General features: G+C 42.1%; 1 long non-coding RNA gene across 1 annotated transcript in view; it reads left to right on the top strand.

The window, feature by feature from the left end:
• The window catches only part of LOC103599315, a 60,562-nt gene extending 42,729 nt beyond the window's left edge, over positions 1-17,833 (top strand). Inside the window, exons 2-3 of the long non-coding RNA XR_551279.1 lie at positions 16,291-16,334; positions 17,748-17,833. This is a non-coding gene — a long non-coding RNA (uncharacterized LOC103599315). The remainder of the gene's footprint in view (positions 1-16,290; positions 16,335-17,747) is intronic.
• The last annotated feature ends 467 nt before the right edge of the window (positions 17,834-18,300 follow it).

The following is an 18,300-nucleotide window of genomic DNA, read 5'->3' as shown; positions in this document are numbered from 1 at the left end:
CTATGTTAGGAGCAGTAAGAGTGGGCATCTTTGTCTTGTTCTCATTCGGGATTCACTCAGGATGATATTGGTGGTGGGTTTGTTGTATATGGCTTTTATTGTGTTCGGATACTTTCCTTCCATACTTAATTTTCTGAGAGTCTTTATCATGAAGGGATGTTGAATTTTGTCAGATGCTTTTTCTGCTTCTGTTGAGATAATCATATGATTTTTGTCCTTAATTTTGTTGATGTGGCGTGTCACGTGTATTGATTTGCGTATGTTGAAGCATCCTTGCGTCCTTGGGATGAATCCCACTTGATCGTGGTGTACAATTTTTTTGATTTGTTGCTGTATTCTATATGCTAATATTTTATTGAGGATTTTTGGGTATATGTTTGTCAAAGATATTGGCCTATAGTTTTCTTTTTTTGTTGTTTCTTTGTCTGGTTTTGGTGTCAGGTTGATTCTGGCCTCATAGAATGAGTTTGGGGGAATGGTGTCTGTGTCAATTTTTGGAATAGTTTGAAGAAAATTGATATCAATGCCTCTTTAAAGGTTTGGCAGAATTCAGCAGTAAATCCATCCAGTCCTGGGATTTTCTTTGGGAGACTGCTGATTACTGCTTCAATCTCATTGCTCCTTATTGGTCTGTTCAGGTTTTAGGTGTCATCTTGGTTTAGTCTTAACTAAAGTGGGTAGTTTGTATATGTCCAGAAATTTATCCATTTCCTTTAGGTTTTCAAATTTGTTGGCATATAGTTGTTTTTAATAGTCTCTAATGATTGTTTGTATTTCTGTGGTTTCAGTTGTAATGCCTCCTTTTTCATTTCTGGTTTTTGTTATTTGGGTCTTTTCTTTTTTTAGTTAGCTGTGCTACTGGTTTGTGTATATCTTCTTGAAAAACTTTTTGTTGATTGCTTTTTTGTATCACTTTTTTGGGTTTCTATTTCATTTAGTTCTGCCCTGATCTTTGTTATTTCTTTCTGTTGGTTAATTTTCAGATTGGATTGTTCTTGTTTTACTAGTTCTTTGAGGTATAGAATTAGGTTGTTTATTTCAAATCTTTCTCTTGTTTTGATGTAAGTGTTTATTGCAATAAACATCTTTCTTAGTACTGATTTCCAGCATCCCACAGGTTTTGGTATGATGAGTCTTTATTTTGGTTAGTTTTGAGATATTTTCTGATTTTCTGTTTAATTTCTTATTGGATCCATATGTTGTTCAGGAACATGTTGTTTAATTTCCATGTGTTTGTATAGTTTCCAGAGTTTTGCTTGTTATTGATTTCTAGTTTTAATCTGTTGTGGTCTGAGAAGATACTTGAAATAATTTCAGTTTTCAAAAATGTGTTGAGGCTTGATTTGTGACCTAACGTGGTTTGTCCTAGAGAATGTTCTGTGTGTTGATCATAAGAATATATATTTTGTGGTCGTTGGATGAAATGTTCTGTAGATATCTGCCAAGACCAATTAGTCTAAATTGTAGTTTAAATCCTGTTTTCTAGATAAGATGTTGATAGGGGAGATGGGGATAGGGAAGTGGGAAAGAAGAATTGGTGGGAACACAAAAATCATCTACATTGTATATTGATAAATTAAAATTTAAAAAATTCTATGTTCTGTTGATTTATTGCCTAGATGATCTGTCTAACATTGAGAGAGGGATGTCCAGGTCCCCAGCTATTATCATTTTGGGGTCTATCTCTTTCCTTAGGTTTAATACTGTTTGTTTTCTATATCTGGGTGCTCCGATGCCGGGTGGATATATATTTATGATTGTTATGTCTTCTTGCTGGATAGATTCCTTTATAGTGGCCTTCTTTGTTTCTTTTTATAGTTTTTGGTTTAAAGTCTATTTTATCCAAAATAAGAATAGCTACTCCTGCTCATTTTTGGTTTCCATTTGTGTGGTAGATCTTTTTCCATCCCTTCACTCTTTGCGTCTTTACAGGTGAGGTGAATCTCTTGTAGACAGCATATAGTTGATCTAGCTTTTTAATCCAAGCAGCCAGTCTGTGTCTTTTGAGTTGGCAATTTAATCCATTTACATTTAGGGTTGTTATTGAAAGATATTGTCTTAGTTCTGGCATTTGATTGATTTTTTTTCATTTGGATGTTTTAAATATCTTTTGTTCCTTTCTTTCCCTTTTATTGTTTGTCTTTGGTGTTTGTTGGTTTTTGGAGGTGGTAAGATATGCTTTCTTTCTCTTTCTCATTTGCATTTTGTTCTACCAGTGGATTTTGTTCTTTCTTGTGTATTCATTGTAGTGATTATTGTTTTTTGGATTCCAGTTGCAGGACTCCCTTGAGGATAACTTGTTGGGCTGTTTATATGGTGAACGCTCATAGTTTTTGTTTGTCTGGGAAATACACTATATCTCCTTTTCTGAAGGATAGTCTTGCTGGGTATAGTATTCTTGGCTGGCAATTTGATTTTTCTTTTATTATTTTGAATATATCATCCCATTTGCTTCTGGCCTGTAGAGTTTCTGTTGAGAAGTCTTATGTTAGTCTGGTGGAGACTCCTTTATAGGTGACTTGATGCTTTTCTCTTGCTGTTTTTATGATTCTCTCTTTGAGTTTTGCCAGTTTGACTATAATGTGCCTTGGGGAGGACCTTTCTGGATTGAATCTGTTTTGGTATCTTTGAATTTCCTGAATCTGAAGGTTTATGTCTCTCCCTACATGTGGGAAATTTTCCACAATTTTTTGTTGAATATGTTCTCGATGACTTTTCCTTTCTCCACCCTCCCACTTCAGGAATACCCATGATTTGGATGTTTGTGCACTTAAGGTTGTCTGCTATTTGTCTGAGATTTTCTTCAGTTTTTAAAATTCTTTTCTTTTTTTGTCTGCCTGAGTTATTTCAGAGAAACTGTCTTCAAGATCAGAAATTCTTTCTTCTGCTTCCTCTAGCCTACTGCTTAAGCTCTCAGCTATGTTTTTTATTTTGTTGAATGACTCCTTCAGTTTCATGGGTTCTGGTACGTTCTCTTATAAAGTATTAATCTCTTTGTAAATTTCTTTTTTCATATCCTGGATAGTTTTGCTCAGTTCATTGTGTTGTCTAAGTGTGTCTTCTTGTATTTCATTGGGTTTCCTTAAGATTTTTACTCAGAATTACTTTTCAGATATTTCAAGGGTTTTCTGCTCTATGGGGTCTGGTACTTGAGTTATTGTATTCCTTTGGTGGACTCTTATTCTTGTTTTCTTGTATTTCTGATATCTCTACATTGATGTCTGGTCATCTGGTAGAACAGTTGCTTCTTTTATTACTCTTCTTCCCTGGACTCCACTGGTGAACCTCCTTGTGTCAATGAAATCAAGTGATTGATGGTCTGCCTGCACCGTGGCCATGGCTGCTGTGACTGCTGCTTTGGGAGCAGGCCACCCTTGCAGCAGTGCTGGTTGTAGAGGTGGCTTTGGTGGGCTGCCTGCATGGCAGTAGTTGCTCCAGTGGTGGTGGGCTGCTCATATGATGAAGGTGCCTGCCAGGTGGTGCCAGTGGTGATGATGACTACATCCATGGTGGTTGCAGCAGCTGTCCACTTTCCTGTGGTGCCCACAGTGATAGCCCACACAAGTACAGTATCAGCAGTGGCAGTGGAGTTACTTCACAGTGGTGGCAGCAGCATCAGCAGCTGCAACTGCCTCCCTGGCATCTGCAGTGTCCTTGTGACAATGGGGTTACCTCATGGGGGTGGCAGCAGAGCCAGTGGCTACAATGCCTCTCTTCCATCTATGGTGTCTGCAGCAGCAGCAGGATCTTGTGGGGGCTGCAGAGGTGCCAGCAGCTGCAACTGCCTCCCTAGAGTCTGTGATGTCCTTGGTGGCGGTAGGGTTACCTCATGTTGGTGTCAGGGGCACCAGTGGCTGCATCTGTCTTCCTTGTGTCTGCAGTGTTCTTGGTGGCAGTGGGGTCATCTCATGGGGTCACGGCAGCACCAGTGGCCTGGTTTTTTTTTATTTTTGTATGGAAGCAGAATGCTAAGGTTATGCAATTAACTGCCTCAGATATGATGGCAACCTTTAAAAAGAGAACACATAAGTTTTCAACTCCTAACAGAGGAAATGATGTAGCCAAGTGTAGACCTGATCTTTTAAGCCACTGCAGAATGTTTTATGACCTCTGCGTCTACCCAGTGACCATTCAGGACAGTTATGTCATTGATAATACTTGAATTTGTTCCCCCATTAACATCATCCCCAACTAGGAAGGAAAGATTTTGTTACAAATGGCAAAAGGTGCTATCTAGGGGACTTAAATTTTGGGAAATTCCTGGCTCTTTATTTTAGTTTTACTTTGTGGATATTGACAAATAGTGGATTTATTTGATTTGTAACTGTAAGTGGGGAGTAGATCTAGGCAGTCTAAAGTGCCAGAGACATAAATTTCCATCTGCACAAGCCCTTTTTGGCCAAATCCAGCACTAAGTCTACAATGGCAGGCAGCTACATAATGACTGATTTGCTGTGGCTATATCAAAAGCGGTTAGGCTGCTTTCTTTGGTTGTGGAGCATGAACTTCTATCTCCATCTTGGAAATACATGCAGGTACATGCACATAACAGGAGAACTAAAGCATACAAAGGGAAGTACAGTGGAATGAGAGCTTCCTCATAACCTCAGACACCAGTCCCCTTCTCCTGAGGTAATCATCATCTCAGTTTGTTGTGTAGTTTCTCTGAAATTTTATCTGTGTATACATGAGTTAATTTCTGTACACATCCATGTACATACACACACATAACCTTTGATAATCACTATTAATTACCTTGCTTTATTCACTCCATTTCGTAGCATTATGAATCTATCTCTTTCAAGAGCTTAATGATATCTCATAGTGTAGATGTATGATTATTAAATCATTCCCTTATCAATGGATTCCTAAGTGGTTAATATTTTACTGCTATTCATCTGTAATAAACACTCTTGTATGTATTCTTTCTGTACCTGTGCCAGTACAAGTATAGAATACTTTCAAAGCAGAACTGCTGGGTTCAAATAATGTGTATCTCACATTTTGATAAATATTTCCAAGCTGCCCTTCAAAGAGGTTTCCCCCAATGGCATTGAATGACTTGTGTGCCCATACCCTCACCAACACTCAGCATTGAAAAAATCCTTTTATCTCTGCCATTGTAATAGGTAAAAATGGAACTAATCTTTATTTTCTTTTATTCAGTTTTGCCATCTTATGTTTACTGGATGATTTAAATTCTTTTTTTTGAAATTGCCTTTCATGTCCTTTCTTCTCTTTTAGGCTCTTGGACTTTTTTTGGTTTGTTTATTTTTTACTGATTTGCTCTTATAATGGGGTCTTTTAATGTAGTTCAATTAACTGGTCTTTTCCCTTATGATGAATGCATTTATGTCCTGTGTAAGAAATCTTTTCCTCCTCCCAAGATTATGAAAATACTCTTCAATATTATATTTCAGGTATCTACTATGTTACTTTTTACCTTATACTTTTATATGTACAGCTCAGCTACAGTTGTTCTTTGTACGTGGTATGAGGTGAGGTCACGAATCGGTCATTTCATATGAATATTCAATTGGCCCAGCACCATTTATTGAAAAGAACTTTCTTTCCATGGTATACTTCAGGGTTACTACATATATACAGTAACTTTGTATATGTATATATAAAGTGACCATATATGTGTGGATCTTCTTTCATTCTATGGTCTTTTTGTTTATCTGTGTATCAATTTCATTCTGTCTATTGTAGCTCTGAAATAAATCTTGATATCTGGTAGTGATTATCTTCTATGTTTTTGTTGTTCAGGTTTGTCTTGGCTGTTCTTGATTCTTTTAACTTTCCACGTAAACTTTAGAATTATCTTCTCGATCCTCTCACAAGAAACCTGCTATAATTTTGATTGACAATACTGAGGCTTCTAATCCACAAACATGGGCCTTCCATTTGTTTGGTCTTCTTTAATTTCTCCTAATAATATTTTATTGTTTTTCTAGGTAGAGGTTCTTTAACATTTTTTCTATTTTCATCAGTATATTCCTAGGTATTTCATATTTTTGCTATTGAAAATAGTACCTTTTAAAAATTACATTTTCTTACTGTTTGTGGCTAACATAGAAATAACTGGTATCTGTGTGTTGACTTAGTGTCTGGTAGCCTTGCTGAATTCACTTATTAATTCCCTCCAGTTTCCTGGTTCTGTTTGCCAGTTTGCTTCACTGTTATAATAATTGTAGCTTTTGGAGATCTGGGCTCAAAGGGAGCAACAGGCAGCTTTAATATGAGTGCTTGTTCTCAGGGCACTTTATACTCGATTGTAGTAGTCTACCTCGGGGAGCATCTTCCTGCCTTGTGAGCAAGAGAAGATGGCCCGGCTGGCAGTGGAGTCTTGGCTCCCCTCGTAGATAATGCCATCAGTTTCCCAACTGCCTGATTCTTGTACCAGCAGCTGTCTGAGCAATTACTGCTTTGGTTTCACTCCCTTGCTCTCTAGTGTGTGGAATACGGGGAAAGGGTTTGGGAGCGTATGCTGGAGTTCACCCCTAAACTTGCTATTGCATACACTTCTTAAGGGGTAATTATTTGGGCTCCTGGTGATTGTGTGATCTGATTGTGGAAAACTCTGAGCTCTGCCTGAGATTTGATTGAGGTATGTTATCAGCTCTCAGCATCTTCTCATAGTATGGTCTAAATTTTGATATATTTGGCAGATATCCTTTATAATCTGTGGCTTTAGAGGTTGGCCATTTCCTAGTTTCTTTTCTCTTTCTAAAATTTACTATTTTTTAAAAACAGTTTTATTCAGTTATAATTCACATACTGTAAAATTCACCCATTTAGAGTGTACGATTTGATGGTTTTTAGTATATTCACAGAATTGTGTAACCATCACCATAATCTAATTTTAGAACATCTTCATCACCCCAATTAATTTCTTTGATCATTGTATCCTTTCTGTAGTTTTCCATGCCTCGTGTTGCTTTGGTGGATTTTATAGAGGAGAGCGGTAGGAAGGGAGAGGGAGAAAAGGGCTTTATTCTACCATGTTTAACTTTTATTCCCTGAGTGATGATGTTAATGATCTTCTAATGACTGATTCAGCTCAAATGAGTAAATATTTATTCAGCACCATTTCTTTAAGCCAAGTCTTTGAAGGCTTTTTCAGTATATTCCTCTTCCTCACAATATGTTCTGTTCTTTAAAATGTTCCTTTAGTGCTTTTTAAACCAAGGAGGTTCAATGTATAATGTGGTGTCAGCAGTGCCAGGCCTAGGGCCATCTTAGTGGCCTGGCAAGGATGGCCTTTAGTGACAACATCCATGCCATTGCTAACTCCAATTGCCGTAGCATTAGCTTTTGGTTCTGGGATGATTAATCATTGCATGTAAAATAAAAGGCAGATGTTATTATTGGGGTTTTAGAGACTCCTCAAGTCTTGTTCAGTTTAACAATAGTTTACTGAGCACCAACAATGTGCTCGTGCTTTCATAGGCCCTGGGGATAGAGACAAATATGATGGAACCCTTGACTTCAGGTTTTCCTATGCTGCTTGGGAGAAGACAAGGATCATTTCTGAGGGCTGGGCACTCAGAAAGGTGAGGGTGGTAGTCCCAGGGGGCTTTAGGTGCCAGAGGAGAGACCCTGAGCTAAGTTAGAAAGAGTGGACTGAGAATGAGAGCTTACCCAGACATAAGCTTCAAATTCCCAGCAACCACACAGCTACTCGGCACAGAAGGCTAGAGAAGCCAGAATGGGAAGGTTCTTTTCTATAATTTTTTTCCCTATCTCTGTCTAATAAATGCTTTATTTACTAAAGTAGCAACATTCTGTGATTAAGGGAAAGTTAGGGCTTTAAAAGGTGTGTTTTGTCAGTTTGGGGGCAGGTAACTGCTGTATCTTCAGCTCATCGAAACAGTGTTTGACATGCAGTAGATGCTCCAGAAGTGTCTGTTTATTGAATGGAAGAATGATTGGACAGCTTGGGCTACTCATGTTGGTCTGGACAGGGTGGGCTGAGGATGGGGGCTGAGCGCAGTCTGAGGACATTAGACTCCTTGCTTGACAGCTGTTCTGGCACCACGGGCAGCCACAGCACAGGCAGGCATAAAATTATATGTTGAGAGAGGGTTAGAAATGTGCAATCAACATTCAGCAGGAACCTCGCGCCTACTGTTCGTTCTGGTGAGTGAGGTCTTTGGAACTAATGTAGCAACAAGTGAGGGTGGATTGTTCACTCCATGGAAGATGGTCTGTTAACGCTCATGGAAGTTGGGTAACCATGGCTTCAATGGCTCTTGCTCCTCTTTATTCCCAAACTATAGAGAAGCAAAGTGAAAGTGTGCTGGGGTATTGAAGAAAGTTTGGCATTAAAAGCTGGGGTCATGGCTTTTTGTCCCTGAGCTGGTGCCTTCTCTGTGTGAGACCCTGAGAACCTCTCTATACCCAGGCCTCTTGCTGGTAATTGGCAGCCTTCCTGCCCATGTCCTAATAATGCTGCCCCACTTCAGAATGGGGGGTCATATGCGTCTCATGTTGTGCTGACAGAAGCTGAGCTGACATGTGGTGTGTGCAGCTGGGAGCGAGGGTGCCCTGGCCCATGCTGGAGACTCTCCTTAGCTTGTTCTCATTTTGATTTTTTTCTCTTGTAGTATTTGGTGCTGGCTCATGGCTTTCTGGGCTTAGAGCTGTTCTTGCTCTTTCCATAGTCCTAGGTCTTTGCTGTTTGCAAATGCTTCAAGCTCTCCTTAAAAGAGTGGTCCTTGTGGAGGCTGCTTTCTCCAATATTCCCACAAAGTGCTTGCTGTTGTTTCGTTTGCTCAGGGGGTGGCTGCTGGGCCTCTCAGTGGTTTGAGCCCTTGGTCCTGTGCACGTTCTTCCTGAAGACGGTTCACTACAAGCTGGAGCTAAGGGGAAGGTATTATTTCAATCAGTCAATCGATCTGAATGCTTACCATGTGTTCAGGCACTGATTTTGGCATTTGTGAGACATAAGGAAACAAAAATTCAAAGCTTATGTCTTAGAAGTGCTTATAGTCTAGTGGGTGGGGGGGGTGGAGTGGGGAAGATGAAACACTATGTTCATAAATAAGAGACAGGTAGATGACAGGTTCTTTGGATAAAGAGAACGTAGAGGAGGATAAGGGGGAGCTAAGACGTGGGAGCTGGGCAGGTGCAGTATTGAGTAGAGCAGCCAGACAGGTCTGTGAGGTAGCTTTGAGCAGAGACCTGGAGGAGATGAGGGAGTGGGCCATTTGGATCACTGGGATATGTTTGCTTGGGTAGGAGGAGGAGCCAAGACCTGGCTGTGGGGAGGTCTGCAAGGAGGCCTGTGTGGGTGGAGTGGTGGGAGCAGGTGTGGCCCATAGGGGAGGTCAGAGTATGGGGCCTCTCCCAGTGTAAGGACCTGGCCTTTTGGTGCAGTGACTTGTACAGAAGCACTCTGGCTGCATGTCGACGATAGTCTGGGGCACCAGTAAAGGCAGGGGCATGGTTAGGAGGCATTTTGGTGGTTGCTTCCTGTTAGAGATCTGAGTGCAATGGGTCTTTCATTGTAGAATGGCCCAGGACACTATCAAATAATACTCCCTAACCCCATAGTAGCAGCTGAAGGGCAATATTTCCTCATCTCTTCAAGCTCATTCTTGTTGTGGGTTATACAGGTGATCACTTTTTTGTACATGACCACCTCTTGGTTATGTGAAGGAGAGAGAGACCCATGCCCATGCCTGAGGTCTTGGCAAGGGTTTGCCCATCCACTGACAGGCAGAGCCCCTGAGGGTGGGTGGGCAGTGCCAATAGCCTGCCTGGGGCTAATGAGTGCTTCTCAGGGTTGTCGGTGGAAGACAGAGCTCTCAAAGAAAGGTTTTGGCTTTGAGAACCTGGCCCATGGTACGGCTTTTCGTAATTTGCCCAGAGCCAGCCCTTACAGTTGGAAATATACAGTTGGCTACTGTTCATGCAGCACAATGAATATTTAACAGGCACTTTGCTGGAAACTGTAGATATGGAGGTAAAACTACTGTCCTTTCCCTCAAGTTGCTCGAGTCCCATACTGAAGCCTTACAGGGCCAACTAGATGCCACAGGGGCCAGGCAGACGGAGGAGACTCACGTGATGCAGGAGAGGTAGGTACACAAGGCACATGCCCCAGCCAGACGCAGCGTGGGCACAGATGGGAGAAAGGGACAGCCAAGGGTGGGTACATCTCAGTTTTTCCAGAGAAGCTGAAAATCCAGGTTGGTGGTTTTGCTGCTGCTGTTTTCTTTTTGTTGAATGTGAAGTCTCCTGATTTAAAAACGCTGGTAGTCATTTCTGATATTTGAATAATACTGATATTTGAATAATAGCATAAACTTCTGGATTTCACCCTCAGGAAGCCCTTTTGCAAGTTCTGGTTTAGACCGGTAAAATAAAAAGTTAAACTGCTGTGCTGCAGCTGAAGATGAGTAGTTTAAGCAGTAGTTTTGTTGATTTGTTTTTCAAACAGCTTTTCCCTCTTCCCCTTCAGTGATGACTCAATCCAGTGTCCTATGGCTAATTTTGTAGTACATTGTAATCTTGCTGGAGTGGAAGAGGCTCTGGAAGCTATTGGAGTTTCTGTTGAAGTGAGTTAGAAGATAAATAAATAAATTTTGACCCCTCTAGTTGCACCTCTTCTGCTGCCTAGGTGCGGGTGAGCATCAGAGCCTCGGACTCAAGGTGGATGGTAGAAAGATGGTTCTCCAGTTGGGTTAGTTACACGGCTGTGGGTGAGGTGGTTGCCAGGCATCCCAGTAATAGAGGCAAACTAATTAAAGTGGGATTGATTTATTAACGGAGCTTTCCTGGTCACATAATTTAGCAACTTGGAGGTGTTATGGGGCCTGGGGTATTGCTAAGGAGTGTTAACACTCAAGGGAATTATTGCCTGACATGGGAGGGAATGACAGATGGGTGCTCATTGTTTCTGTGAATGCAGCCGGCAGTTGAAATGGCGTTCTTTGTTGCATGTTGTTGAGGGGCTCTGTGCGTTGATCTCCGTTGCTTTGCCGGCACCCTCACCTCTCTGTGCATTTCCAAGGCGCTTTGTCCCAACCTTCCACAACCCTCCCTCAAAGCCGGCTGCTTACTCAGCTGTGGGATTTGCATTTGGCTTTGCCCTAACAATGGGCTGCCTGGGTCCAGGTCCATTCTCCAGCTGTCTTTCTGTTTGAATTTGAGTTTCCAGCTGACATGCTTTCTGGCCTGGTGAGAGTGTGACTTAGTTAAAGAAGGTGTGGTCTTTTAATCAAAACTGTATAAATATTTATTTAAGAGTTCTGTCGTGTGTGTGCTTCTGGGAGTGTAGCTGTTATCACCCCCTTGACACATAAATGAAAGTAGAATGTAGGACAAGCAAAATCCTGGGAGGCAGGAGGACCATCAGCCCGGGGCGGCATTTGCTTGTGTTCCATTCCTTGGCTTCCCTGGCCCTCCACTGTACTCCCATGGCCACTAGCACCACTCGTGCAGGTGATTTGACCTAGAAAGATGGATTTCAGAAACTTAGATGCAGTAAAGACGGATATGGTAATGCGCTTTCCTGTTAGCTAGAGCACTTATGTGCTCACGGTACAGCTTTCCTCCAGATGTGCATCATAAATCTGGTTTCTGCTATTCCATTTTAGACCTTTGGAGATATTTTTATGAGTTGGGTTTTTTTCCCTCAAATAAAGTCAATTTTCTAATTTGAATGGTTATATATGATGGTTGTAGAAAATGTGGAAAATACAAAAAGTAGAAATGAAAGAAATCCACTCAAATATTCCCATCCCTCAAAGGTTAACATCACTGTTATCATCTGAGGGAATTTTTTTTTTAGTTTTCATAGTTGTACTGTAAAGCTAGTTGTATCACATACATTGTTGTGTGTGTTGCCCTAATTCTCACACACATCATCCCTCCTCCTGCTCCCTTTGGCTTTAGCCTAAATGGCCTCACAACATGCCAGATATTCCACCTCAGGGCCTTTGCACTGACTCTTTCCATAATCTGGTAGATTCTTCCTCCAGGTAACTGCATGGCTCACTCCCTCACCTCCTTCAGGTCTTTGCCCAAATGTCACCTTCTCAGTGAAGCCTCTTCTGACCTTCCCACTCAGTTTGCACCTGCACTAGCTAGGGCTCCCCCTGTCCCAGACACATCCTTTCCCATGGCACCCCTTACCCCTGGCACCCAACATACCCATCTGTTTATTATTAATAGTATTATTGTACCTAACATGCTAATAGAACCATTAAGCAACAGTACTCTTTGTAAACCTTTTAAAATAGCTGCATATAGACTATCCTTTGAATAGAGTATATGTTAATCATCGCCCTACTGCTGGACATTTAGATTGCATCCAATGTTTTGCTATTACAAATCACATGAACCTACTATGAACTTTATGTGTTTGTATTTTTCTATTTGTTAGGCATTAAAAGAAAATCTTGGACATGGATTATTAGGTCAAGGTTTATTGTATTAAGACTCATTTGGCTGCAAGTGATAGAAACCCAACTCAAACTGGCTTAAGCAAATTGAAGGAAATTATTGGCTGAAATATTTGAGGAACAGAGGGATAGATTTCAGGCAGGGCTGATTCCAGGGCTGATTTTGCTGTCATCGGGGGTCTGATCTGTATCTCTTATTTTTAATATCTTTTTTCCTCTTGTGTTAGCTTCATTCTGAGGCAGTCTCTACTCGTGTATATCAAAATTGCTACCTACAGCTCCCATTTTCATCCTACCAGCTCTAAAATCCCCTCTTAGAGAGATATCACCTTCCCAGTATTTTCAGCAAAAAATCTTGGGACAGATCTCATTGACTCAAATTGAATTGTGCCATCCCATGTTTGAATCATTAACTTTGGACATGGGACAAGTTAATGGGATATATACTAGTGTGGGGATAATGTCATCCCACCCAAAGCACTTAGTCTATAAGGGTAGGGCAGGTGTCGTTCCCCAGAGAAGAACTGGAGTGTCCTTACCAGGATGGGGAATGGACGCTGAGCAGACCCCAAACAACACATCTTTGTTTCACCCGTGCATGTTTTAAGGACTACGTGTCTTATTTAAAAAAAGAAGCATGCAGCAGGGAGAGAGAGGAGCCTAGCCACATGCCAAGCTTGCATTTTTGGATGTGTGAGTCCAGCCTAATCACATGGCAGTCCATTTCTGCTCTCACCCCAGGACTCAGCTCCTTGGAGATGGGGCTCCCAGTACCTCATAGGCTGTTGGTGGCTGCCTGCTCCCCAAGTGCATGTTTAAGTTATGAGTGATGGAGACAGGCTGTAAATGTGAGGAGCAGAAACATTCTTGAAGATTTCCCTAAGGGATCCTGATAACAGTGCTATCTGGATGAATTCAGAGGCTGCTGACAGTCAGGCACTTCATTCCAGAGCAGCTGTAGGTTTGTTTAACAGGCCTGCACTGGTGTGCTGAGAGCCATGGGGACATCATTGTCTTCAGCTCTGTGGTGCCTGCCTTGACTGAGAGCAGCTTTTATAGGAGAGTTCTGCTTCATGCTGCCTGGTTGCCCATGTCTTTGTGGATGGTGCCGGTTTGCAGCATAATTGTTTGAGGTCAAAAGGGCCCTTGTCTGTTGTCCACTGTTGAATCTGGCACCTGCCTTCAAGGCAACGCTGGACCTTGGCCCTGTAGTGACTTTCGGCTGCATTCAGCCATGTGTGCGTGGGGCACCTACCAGGTAAGCTCTGCCTTGGGTGGTCATCCTGGCCCAGGTTTGCTGTTCTCCAAGCAGAATTCAGTCTTAGCATGAGGGAAGTTGGAAATGTCCTTATGATAACTCCATGGTTTGCTCTTTCTTTCCATGAGGACAGGAGCAGTTTAAACCAGTCTGACCCTTTCCATTGAGTTCATTCTTATCCCAGAATTAGGATATGTCATGGTGAGTTATGGACCAAAGAAAATGAAGTCATTACTGGACGATCTTAGAAATTGCTAAAAGGCCGACTGAGCTTTTCCATTTGGGGCCTGAGCTAATGACTCTTTCCTGTTATTTAGTAGCGAGAGCTGGGGAGTTGGCCACGAAGGGAAGCTGCCAGAGCATGTGGAGGGCCCTTCAGCAGATCTGAGAGTCCCCAAGCAATTTTTGACATTTCTCCCTTCCATCTCATCAAGGAAATTGGATGGAGCCAATTTATATCTCTGTGAAGGACTGTGGGTCAACCTGGGGCCCTCTTGCTCTCATTTTCCTTGGTGCATGGGGACAAAATAGTATTAATATTCCACCTGTGCTCTAGGTTATCTGTCCACTGGGTGGGCTTAACTTACTCACACAAGCAGAACTTTCCAGTAGAATTCTGAGAGTCTTGAAATCATAGTCATTGAACTCCAGCTGAGTCACGGAAACCCCACCATTTAGTGGCCGTTTCCTTTGTTTGATTCCAGATCCCTGACATAAGACTCCTTGTTTTTCTCAATATAATCAAGTGGGTTCACCCCTTTGAAATCTGTAGCCCACTGTATACATGTCTGGTATGACCAGATACCTCAGGTGAAGCATTTTAAAGTAATGGTTCACTGCTTGTAAAGCAGGTGGTCTTCTGGGATGGCCAATGGAGGGGGATGCTTTCCTGCTGTGCCTTCTCCTTCGTGCTCAGGCCAGAGAGTGGGAGCTTTTCTTCTATCTGTTATAGATTGGAGTTCAAGGTTTCAGCTGTGGATAAAGAAGCAGCCCACAAAAAAGTCACACAGCTAAGAGATACTAAAAACAGGTGGTAAAAGAAAAAACCAGATACACACTTTGACTTATTTCTACGAGATTTTATGATGCTTAGTTAACAGTCACTTAGCACTTAGTGCGAGCCAGGCTCAGTGTTTTATAGGGCATCTTGGTGCTCAGGGCAACCCCACCAGGAATTAGCTGCCTTTTTTGCACAAGTCAACATGGCCCACGTGTTGATGTTCTTTGGGAAGGCCCAGTGCCCCTTTGCACCCCACACCTGTGCTTCCTGTGAAAGCTGTAGCCGGGAGCTGTGCACAGCTGGTTCTGATTTCTCCCTGTGCCAGCAAGAGCAATGGCAGGGACACCTGGAGCAGCTCATGTCGAAAACAAAGAGGTCATGGATTTAATGGATTATATTCTGCCTCGGGCAGCCTGAGGACCAGAATGTGGCTGAGTTTCAAGAAGGACTTGGAGATATTCAGAAGCCAGTGGTTCTCTCTCCCCAGTGCTGTGTGTCCTCCAAGCCTATCTTTCTGCTCCTTTGTCTTTATACAAATGATGGCTGATGCAGCTCCAGTGTTTACAAGTTTCAGTTCTAACTATGTAAAGAGACCAATGAGACACTCTCCCAGTCTCAATTCCTAAATCACAGAAAATAAACTATGTTTGGTCCACGTTGGGTCAAGAGACCCCCTTATGCCTGGGAGTAGGGACACAAAACACATGGCTGTCCACGGCCTGTTCCTGCACCTTGTGGATAGGGCAGCGAGTGGGCCCCAGAAAAGGGACATTGCAGTGCGCTGAGTAGATGTCCACATAGTTGTTGACCTCTGTGCCTCCTGCCCATGCCTTAATCCACGAGTAAGCACTTGTAGCACCTGAGCCCAGGAACAAGCCACTTCAAAGCTTTGCTCACCCAGAGGGTAGGGTTTCAGTCTCTGTTGGAGGGGAGATCTGCTTTTATTAAGTCAAATCGAGAACAGTCTTTGAAACTGGACATTGCTTTGGCACAGAACAGAATTAGGAAAAAGTGCTACCCAATGACATACTCCTAATTTTTGGATATGTATAAAATATGTTTTAATTATAATTGTGGCATCTACATTTGTAGACAGCCTTTGCTTAATCTAAGATCATTTGTTATTGTTTTTCTAAACAGCTGTCTTGGTGTCTACATTGATTTTAAACTCTAGTAGGCAAAAAAGTTTTTTTCAAGTATGTTAGTAATGGTGTGTGCATCAGACATCACCACTAATTTCCTTATTATGGGAACAGTTTGGGTGGTTGTATTTTCACTTTGAAAGTTTGATATAGTTCCCAGTTGCTAAATTCTCAAAGTCTCAGAAGTCATTTGATTGACAACTGCTTAAGCAGTTTCATTCTGAAGTTGACCCTGGGGTATTTCAGAACTCTGGGGAAGGGCAGTTGTTTCAGTAGAGTCTGGGAATCTTTTCAGTTCACTATTCATTTTTTCTAATTCTTAGATTTTACAAGTACAGTTAATTTTTAATTTTATTCTTTTAGAACTTTTCCACTGATGTTTAAAAGGCCATATCAAATGTATTAATATACTCACAAATGAGAGGAGGTGTCCACAAAGTTTAAAAATATTCTGAATAATATTTTCTTTCTTTTTAGCTGTCTCCGTTATGAGGTACAGCGCCTCTGCTTTTGGGTTTGCAGTAAGTAACCTGAAATGTATTTTCATGAAGTTTTGCACGTTTTTCTTATGCCCACAACTCTCACCCTGGACCCTTAAATAAGAGGGTGATTAGTGCATGAAAGCTTAGCATGAAAAACATACTTTTAATGGAAATAGCCTCTATAAAAAATTACAATTTAATAGAATTAAATTTCAACAAGTCTGTGTAATTTTCAAACACAGAGTGGGGGAACCACATTTTCTACAATGTGGTTGGGTGAGAGGATGTTTTAGGAGTTTAAGCCCTTTTTCCCTTCCAAGTTATATGTAGGCCTAGCATGCACTGGGGTGAAGCATTTGCTGGTGCAGACAGAGGTTTTGGGAGTTAAGATTGGGGCTACTTGCACTAGGATAACTCAGTCTGTAGCCCAACTAGAGGTAACCTGGGTTCCCAGCCTGCCTCCTGATAGGAGTTGATTAGAGAAGGTGGGTCTCTGCTTCACAGGCTAGATATGTTGAAAAATATGGTGAAATTTTCCCATGACCCTTCAAAAGAGTGTTAGTGCTTCTGATTTTCCAGACGAGAAGTGTGGTATGGTGCGATGACTCATAAAGTGAGCTCCTTTCAACATCCCTTCTGCGTAGCTGTAGGGTTTCCTGTACCTGAGGTTGTGTGTGCTTGTTCCCAAACCCACTTCTACCCTTTGCTGTAAGAACTTAATATTTTGGAGGTGTTACAGATTCTTTTTAGAATCTTATGAAAGATGTGAACTGACTAGAAAAATGCATATCAACACACATACCCCAAACACACCATGTATACACATGTGCACACACACACTTGTGTGTACACTCAGAAACACACACACATGCACATTTCTTCCCTTCTCTCTAGAGCATTCTCTCTTTCTCATTCAATCAAAAACATTGAATTTTGTATACCATTTCAAAGTGTTGGTAGACTTCCTGGAGCCCCTGGCGACTCCCACTTTCCCTCCTGGACCCAAGGTGGAACAGTCCCATTGAGAACCAGACATGTAGAATCCTCTCTTGGAATCTGTTACTTGAGATGTGCAGCAAAATGCTGCATTATCTTGCCTGCCATGGGGAAAACAATTCTATGTATTTCAGAATAGTGTAGCCCCCACCCCAGAGTGCTAGGAGTCAGGGGCTCTGGGAACAGAGCTCACCACATGGCTGATTGTGGTTTCTCAGGTTGTGGGAGGAGGGGCCGTGGCCCTGCCACCAGGCTGGCACGTGGGGTGCCTCAGGCTCCAGACTACACGGGCTGCACTGGGAGGGTCCTGAGTGGCTACGTCGTAATGATGGGAAGCCTCTTTGCTCTGAGGTCACTCTTTCAGATATTCTGAGCCACAGCATGGCCTCCCTGTCCCTTCACAGTCATGCCCTGTTAACTCTGGAAAACCACTAATGCCGTGTCTCCTTCTCTTAGTTTGATGCCATCCTGGACGTCCTGTCATCGGTGATTGTCCTGTGGCGTTACAGCAATGCGGCTGCGGTACACTCTGCCCACAGGGAATACATGTAAGTGAATTCTTACCTTTTTCCAGACTGCAGAACCCTTGCAGATGAAAGCCACAGAATTAGGCCATCAGCACAGCTCACCCTGCCACTTTTGTCCCAGTGTGAAGAATAAGGTCTCCAGTTTGCCTCTGAGAGCGGCTGGTGGATGTGAGCCACATCAGAGAGATGGGGTGTATCTTTACAAAGCTCTATGTTTTCTGTTGCTGAGTCTAGAGTGAACATTTGTTTGCTTGTCCATCCGTCTGTCCATCCATCCATCTTCTTTTTGTTATTGGAATCTTTGTTCTCTTGGAATTTTATGCTATTTTTTCTTTCCTTTTCAGTAAGATGAGTTCTCCACTGTAATTTACAGAAGCCATCTTAAGGGCATTCTGATTTATTCTGCTTGCCTTCCAATCCCTCTGTATTAGAAGATGTTGCTTGCCCCTGTCTCTACATCCTGTGGGTGAAGACTTTAATGT

This window comes from Galeopterus variegatus, unplaced genomic scaffold (assembly GCF_000696425.1).
Source record: "Galeopterus variegatus unplaced genomic scaffold, G_variegatus-3.0.2 Scaffold98, whole genome shotgun sequence".
NCBI classification, from domain to species: Eukaryota; Metazoa; Chordata; class Mammalia; order Dermoptera; family Cynocephalidae; genus Galeopterus; species Galeopterus variegatus.
The sequence above is the reverse complement of the archived record's forward strand: the minus strand, read 5'-3'. Positions and strand labels throughout refer to the sequence as shown.